At 40.9% G+C, this 8,295-nt stretch overlaps 1 long non-coding RNA gene across 1 annotated transcript in view; it reads right to left on the reverse strand.

Annotated features, from left to right (window-relative positions):
* LOC137607794 (uncharacterized) overlaps positions 1–1,001 on the reverse strand; it is a 5,557-nt gene extending 4,556 nt beyond the window's left edge. Inside the window, exon 1 of the long non-coding RNA XR_011038036.1 lies at positions 848–1,001. This is a non-coding gene — a long non-coding RNA (uncharacterized lncRNA). The remainder of the gene's footprint in view (positions 1–847) is intronic.
* Positions 1,002–8,295: the final 7,294 nt, after the last annotated feature.

Consider the following 8,295-nt stretch of genomic DNA (forward strand, 5'->3'; position numbering starts at 1 on the left):
GCAAGACACTCACACACATTTATATGGTCATGGTATGCAGAACAAAGAATAAAATAATGTAAATGAGTACATATGGGATAACATGTGTGCATTATTCTAACATAAATGAAGACGGAACGGGAAAAAATAGAAAAGACTTAATTTTTTGGGGTGCACCCCACCTATCGCCTGCAGTCACCTGAGACAGGCTCCAGCAGACCCATGAACCTCAAGGTGGATAAGGGTCTGCATACGAGATGATTACGATCATCTTGCCGATAAGTTAAAGGACTGGATGGATGGATGGATGGATGGATGGATGGATGGATGGATGGATGGATGGATGGATGGATGGAAGTCACTGTGAATTATATGTGAATAAAACAGCTCTACAGTGCTCTGTACGCTACTGTGTAATAACAGTACAACTGTTTGTGATAAAATGGCAATGCACGGATGTGTCTCAGGAAAGTGAATTAGCATCACTAACACTTGACATGACAGTTACAAGTTTGCGTGCACACAGCAGAGCCCTCCCTACTCCATATACGAAGTTACTTCATGACTGCAAAAACTGGAGGAGATCAGGAATCTTTTTCGGAGTCTTATAATGAGCTTAGAGAGTTTATAAAATCTCTGATTACATTTGATGTTGATGATATATTTTCTTAATCCATATGTTGAGGCTAACATACAGAATAGTCAAGTGGAGTACAGGCATCTATATTTATTTCATTTCAAGTTTCAGTTTTGCAGGTCTTGGAAAATTCCCTGACTAGTTATGCCAAAACTCTGTTTACAGTTATAGCATCAATAAAGATGAGCCGGTGTCTCTCTCACTCAGTGGCATTTTATTTGATTTTCCTACCTTTGCTGCATGTCTTTTGTTTGACCAGGCCGAAAGGGGGTGTGGACTCAACGTGAGTTTGCATCAGCAGGCTACCTCCACTCTCCCGCCATTTGCCAGCATGGTACCAATCAACACTTGACTCGCGCCCCGCCGAGAAAGCAACCGAAGAAGACAGAAGGGGAAGTGGTGTGATGGAGATAAGAAGTGAAAGAGAATAAAAAAAGACAGATAGAAGGGTAGGGAGACAGAAATAGAGGTTGAGAGGGAGAGAAAGCTGGAAGGCTGCTACTTTTTCGGCCTCATAAATTTAGCCCAGCACTCAGGCTCCCTGGTGACTTGAACTGAGGCTTTGTCAAAAGATCTATGCCCTTTTGAGCCCTGATACACAGCTCGCGCACGCACGCACGCACACACACACACACACACACACACACACACACACACACACACAGATACATTGGCATTCCTGTTACTTCGGGAAGAGTTGAATGTCAATTTGTCAAATTCAAACACAAGTAACACTTTGCAGATGTTTTCAAATTGCTCTAGCCCTAAATAATTTTAAAAATGATACATTTGAATATAAAAGAACCAGTCAGATTACACCCCTGTGGATATTTATCTTTTTTTTCCCAATAATGGTTGCTGTACGTTCATATATTGGTCCAATTTATCATACTGTGTCCTTGCTGCCTAACCCTTCTCCTCACAAGAGTACTATTGATCCAAGCCATTGCCGTGATAAATGCAATCTTTCATCTAGTGACCAAATTTTACAAATCAGAGTAAATGCCCATGCTGATCTGGCCTTTAAATATAATAGAACTGCAGAAAAGAAAAACTTTTCATGGTTTTTAATGCATTTTTACTGGCATGTATTTACAATATAATATTTAAGGCATGTTTATATCACCCACTCAGATGATTCAATTCAACAGTATTGCCTAATAATCCCCTCATACAAAGCCTTTTAAAGGTAGGACCATCGCACTTTTATTACCTCTAACCACAACAGTACTGGATTACCATGATTGAATGACAGGAAGATGATGGGTTTTGATGATATATTACATGTGCAACCCACAACCAGGACATTTCAAAAGCACTCAGTAGCAGTAAGCATTGAAATTGTGAGGAAGAATAGATTTGTATTTTCTGTAAAAGATATCCAAGGCCTCTGTTGCTGTTTTACAACAAGACTTAAGATAAGATATACTTCATTGATCCCGAACTGGGAAATTTACATGTTGCAGCAGCATTTATCAGATAAAAAGAAACAGGGAGAATATACACTGAAGAAAATTAAGAAATAAGTGGAAATGGAATAATAATTTTAAAAAATATTAACAATAATAATAACCCAGCATGTCAGATTATGAAGTTATTAATAAGTGTGGAACTGAATAATAAGTTATCTTCCTACTCTCTTTCACCAACTTACTGACAAATTTTATAAAATGCTGCATTCTTGCTAAAATATCTCTTCCACGAGAACCTCCTGGCTTTTTGTACTGCACTGTTTCTGTTTGGGCTCTGTTGGTTCATCTATAGCTGACAGGTCACTCAACTCAACAAGTTGGTCTCCGTAGTAGTGGATGAGGTCCAAGAAGAGAATACTGGATGCGACAAAGACCCAACAGAACTGGAAGGAGCTTTATTTGGGTGAGATAAGGTTTTGTCTTTCCGTAGGAGCTCTTTCTTTGACAGTAACTCAAGTCCTGTATGGAGCTCAGAATCATGCTAGCTCTATTGTCGCTACCATGTGGAGATCTGGCAACTATTTTTTTTTAACTTTCTTAGATTACAATTATTAAAAGATGATGCCTGCTGCATCGTTCTTAAGCTAATTGTAGCCCACATTACTGTACATTATTGGCCCAGGCCTAACTGTATTACTGCGCCAGCTGCTTATTTTGTTTACCTCAGTTCCTGAACCATCTAAATTGAATATCCTGCAAGTGCTTGTTGTTGTAAATAAAACAAAAGATGGGTCAGTTAATTACCTTGAACCAGGAAGAAGGCCACTTAGAGGTAGCATTAGCTGCCAGTGCTAATGTTTCCACTCTCAAGAGGTAGTGGTTTGATGTGCCATTAGCTTGTTTTATGATATTGTTTATGGATAGCTTGAAGCAGTTATGTTCTTGAAGAGACCATGAACAAAGAAAGCTGGGTAAAGTGCAAAGACACACACACACACACACACACACACACACACACACACACAAAATGAAGAATCCATGAAAAAGTTATATGATTTGATACCTATTCCATCTCTGACAAACTTGAAAAAAATGATGTCGTTTGTCACATACTCAAAACGAGGGGCCGTGTGAAAAAAAAAAATGACTTCAAGTTTCCCCAATGACTCGTAATGGATATTACTTAATAAGTAAAAATAATTTAAAATGAGAAATCAAGTTAAAAGATACCAAAAAAAATCAAGAAAAGGAAATAATATTCCTGGTACAAAGAGCTTAGCAAAGGTTAATGTCAGGGAATGTGAAGTGAAATAATAGACTTTCTGAAGTGGATTTATGTGGAAAAAATAGACAAATCAGGAGTGAAACAGAGAGGCAGCAACATTGACAGTAACAGAGACAAATCGACAGGGTGAGGAAGAAATCAACAGAAGGAAAAGTGTGATGACAAGAGTAGATTTGTTCGCAGTCGTGCTTGCCGGTTCTTCTCCCCCCTGGCTATGGCTGCCTGCACTCCAGCACAAGCAGCCGTGAAAGGGCCAGACCATAACACCCAGACCTCAGCATTTGGTCATTCCACAAAGGCTGCAGCTCACCAAAACAATGTTGAAGCAATCAGAGCTAATTACACACTAATGACTCCCTTTTCACTTTCCTTCTGTAATTGGCAGGAGCACCATCTGCGCGGACACACACACACACACACAGACGCACGCGCACACACACATGCACACACGCAAACAGACACGCGCACACACACACACACACACACACACACACACACACACACACACTCGAATCCATCACACACACATAGGCAGCTCCTATTTTTGCAATGAATGCATTCACAACAGGCATCAATTAAACTCTTGAAATAACCTACAGGAAAGGAAATTGAAAGAAAAAATGCATATTTTATGGTTGCATACTTCATATTCCATGTGCTCAATCATCCAGTGATTGCATATTTACATTTTGCACCACCAGTGAAGCATTTAGCATGATTATATTGATTTTTGACTTTAACCATGTCACAATTTGTTGCAATAAATAGTTTCGGCTGAACAGGAGAGGTGTGACTTGAACACGACTACTGACAAGCCCGATATTGCATCTCTTGATAGATCTCCTCATCACATGTTTTATTTTGCTTCACCTCTCCCACCTGGCAGGCAGAGCCTCAAAGGTGTTTCATTCTCAGGAATAGCTTGTCTCTGCTGTCATCTCTGTGGCTCCCATCCTATACATCAGGGTTCTTCCCTGCGGTTCTTTATTAATACTTAGCAGAAAATCTTTTTAAGGTGCGCAGTGTGGAAACCATCACTGCAGGCAAAGGTGAAATGGCCACAGCAGGGAAAGTGCTTTAAGTACAACGGTTGCCATAGAAACCATCTTCATTTCAGGTTCTCCTTGGTCGCTCACTTTTCAGGATTTGAATGGCTCATTTGATTAATTGAGGTGTGTAAATGCACAAAAAGTTGACCTATTTTCAGGATTTTTTGTGTTTATCTGTTACCCACCTGCCTGTTTAAACTCTTACAGCCAAGTCAACAACACTCCAACAAGCCAGCTCTTGTGTTTTGTTCTTTCTGGGATGTTGGTCATGCTACCACCTGTCCATTTAGGTTCTCTTTCACCTAACATAAAACTTGTTTGAGCAAAACATGTTAACTCAGTCAAGGTATATTCTTGAAGAAAATTTAAAACACAAGTGTTACAGTGTAAACCATCAAGAACAAGGAGTGGACCCAAATAATTTTAAAAGAGTGATTATTATTGAAGGCAAAATAGGAAGCTCAAAAAGGGTGGAATCCAAAAAACTCAGGTGCATAAAAATCTAAAGTCCAGGATCTGCAGAAGAGAGCGAGTCAGAAAGCTAGTTTGGTCTGGCTGGACACTGGTGGTAGGAGAGAACAACAAGGAGGCACATGTGAACTGGTGGCAGTCAACTTACACTGATATAGACATTGGACTGGAATAAGAGCAGGAGAGTTGATGATGGATTGTTGTGAAGGTAGATAGAGTGCCATCCCTTGACTGCACAACCACGCCCAGGCTGCAAAAGAAGCAGAATCAATCTCCACAGGTAAAAAGGGCCTTTGAAAATAAAGAAAGCAGAGGCTAGGACGAGCAAAACTCATGGCTTCAAAATACATGATGCATAATCACCACAACAATGCGGTGGTTGCTTTCAATTATAGCATGCAAAATTTTTCAATAATGGCATCTGAATCTGGGCATATTACAGACAGTAGGCACATCACAGGGTGTGCAGCATTAAGTAAGACAAATTTACTGAAATGCACTGAGCTACAACTTTTGAGCTGCACCATGCCTGATCTACATGAGACTCCTGTCCAGAAGGATTATTTATTCTAATTTAAGGCTTCTTGTAGTCTGTTGGCAGTGAGCGACAGTCAGTCTCCTCGGGTACAGCAAGTGTTTTCCAGCTGCCATTGTGTTTTGGTCAATAGAGGAGAAATATGCCAAATATAAATATCCTCAATGTCAAGTCACACTGTGAAGTCTCCATCCTTGTAGCCAGCTCAGGGGAAAACATGGCTGTCGAGTTCGTAAAAGGAGGAGGCTAATGTGGTGGACACATTTCTGTGTGCTTCATTAATGTATTCACTTCTGTCGAAGTTTCTCTGGAGCTGCCAGTCTTCATTTTAAGTTGTTTTTCTTCTTTTCCTTTCCTCCTGGACTGGTTTGAATGTGTGGGGAAAACAAAACAGATTCTACTGAGTGGAGTGACTGCTTGGCCTGCGCGCACGCACACACACACACACACACACACACACACACACACACACACACACACACACACACACACACACACACACGCTCACAGACATACAGACATACAGACACACATACAAAATACTATTACTTTTCTTGCTTGATTTAATCCACCTATTACAAACTGAATGAAGTTGTGGTCTATTTGTTTGTGCTGCCTTAGGGCATGTATATTTTATTGCATCTTTTCTATTTACTATAATGTGTTTTTATTTCTTATTCAAGCTATGTTTTCTTCTTACTCACGACTATTATTATCATCCAATGATAAATATTTGAAGTCATCCTGTGAAACGTCTGATAGTTTGCCGTGTTGCAACATTCATTTATTCATTTATTCATTCATTCATTCAATAACTTAAAAAACTTTACTGAAAACCTAGACACATTTTATTCTCTTATTTGTAGGAATCTTACTGGCTGAGTCTATTATAGAATAATTGATACCCCCTGCTTTCCTAACGGGCCCCAATCTCCCAGAAAAGCAGAGAACAATATTTGTAATTTTGCAAGTACAATGTTTTCCCATTCTTGCCGATAATATGTCGCTCAAGATCCTTTGTTGTTCTGTGTGTTTCATAATGCCTCACTGGGCTTGTACTAGGAGGTAGTATGACCGAGCCACTGTGGCTCAGTGTAAAAGAATTGAGTAAGCCACAAAAAGCCACATTCTGTGTCCAAGACAGCGATTTGCTGTAATAGCAAGTAAAACTTACAAGTAAACATTGAGTAATACCAAGAATCAAATTTATTAAAATCAAAGTGTGTAAGTCAAAGTTAAACTGTCTTGTAGTCCAAGTAAAACTTACTAGTAAACATTGAGTAATATTTTGTATGACTGTATCTTCACATAGTGAATGCAAGTTTTCAATTGTTGTGGGGTGTAAAACCATGCTCGTCATAGGGGGGGTCCAGGGGGCCCCCCCGGGAAATTTTTTAGAAAATGTGGTTGTTTTCCTGCATTCTGGTGCATTCTGAGGGCAAAATCTTCTGTTCAGTTTACCTACAAAAATACACTAAAGTCAACAGTTCAAGCTTAACTATCTGTATTTCTATCCTACTTTATACAGGTATAAATGCGATATTCAACAATTGAAAACTTGCATTCACTATGTGAAGATACAGTCATACAAAATATTACTCAATGTTTACTTGTAAGTTTTGGCTGATCATGTCACAGTTTATAAACCCTGTGGCGAGTGGTCAGTGCTATTCACAGTCCAACGGACATAGTCCTAAACCCGTCTGGTGGGGGTGTCAAAGGGGGTCGTTGAGATGAGAGTTTCACCTTTGTATGCTAATGAAGGTCATTAGCATGAGACTCATACCCTGGGTCAATCTGCTGAGACAATCTTTTGGGGAGTTTTGAAAGGACATCATTGTAAATGGGAGAGAGGTGATGTCGCAGACCACCCCCCCTGTTCAGAGATGGCTTCTCCACTTTGATGTGGATGGCCTCACTCCTCTCTCAAACCATCTATCTTCCCTGTCCAAGATCCGAACATCGGTGTCCTGAAATGAGTGTCCCTCTTCCTTGAGGTGAAGGAAGACTGCTGAGTCCTGTCCTGATGTGTTGGCTCTTCTGTGTTGAGCCATGCGCCTGTGTAGTGGTTGTTTGGTTTCCCCTATGTAGGCATGTGAGCATTCCTCACTCCATTTGACTGCATATACCAGATTGATCTTCTGACTGTGTGGTGTGGGGTCGTTTGGGTGGACCAAAATACACAGGAACCTCGTGTTTGTTAAAGATCCTCCTCAGCTTTTCTGACACTCCAGACACATACGGGATTACTATACCATTGCGCTTGTTCTCCTTCGTCCTCACTGGGTTGCTCTCCTTTTTGAATCTTGTGTGAGCTTTCACAAAGGTCCCGTCAGGATATCCACATGTTTTTAGTGCCCCTTTCAGGTGTTGGTGTTCTTTTACCTGGTCTTGAGCACTGGTTGGTAGATTATCAGACCTGTCTTGCAGGGTCCTGATGACGCCTAGCCTGTGCTCCAGTGGGTGGTGCAAGTCAAAAAACAGGTATTGGTCCCTGTGTGTTGGCTTCCTATATACCCCAACACACAGACTTCTGTCATCTTTTATGCCGACCTCGCAATCCAAAAAGGGCAAACTGTTGTCCTTTACATCCTCTCTGGTGAACTTGATGTTGCTGTCCACCGAGTTGATGTGTTTTGAAAGGTTGCACCTCGTGGAATGTTATCTTAACCCATGTGTCATCCACATACCGGAACCAGTGGCTAGGTGTTGTTCCGTTGAACGAGGTAAAGGCCTTGTGTTCCACCCCTTCCATGTACAAATTGGCCACCATAGGAGATACCGGCGAGCCCATGGCACATCCGTGTTTCTGCCTATAGAAGTCCCCACTGTACTGAAAATAGGTGGTGTTGAGGCAGAGGTCCAAAAGTTGGCAGATCTGGTCGGGGTTTAGGTTTGTCCTGTCGCTGAGGGTGGTGTCCTGTGAA

Source organism: Antennarius striatus, chromosome 14 (genome assembly GCF_040054535.1).
Source record: "Antennarius striatus isolate MH-2024 chromosome 14, ASM4005453v1, whole genome shotgun sequence".
NCBI lineage: Eukaryota > Metazoa > Chordata > Actinopteri > Lophiiformes > Antennariidae > Antennarius > Antennarius striatus.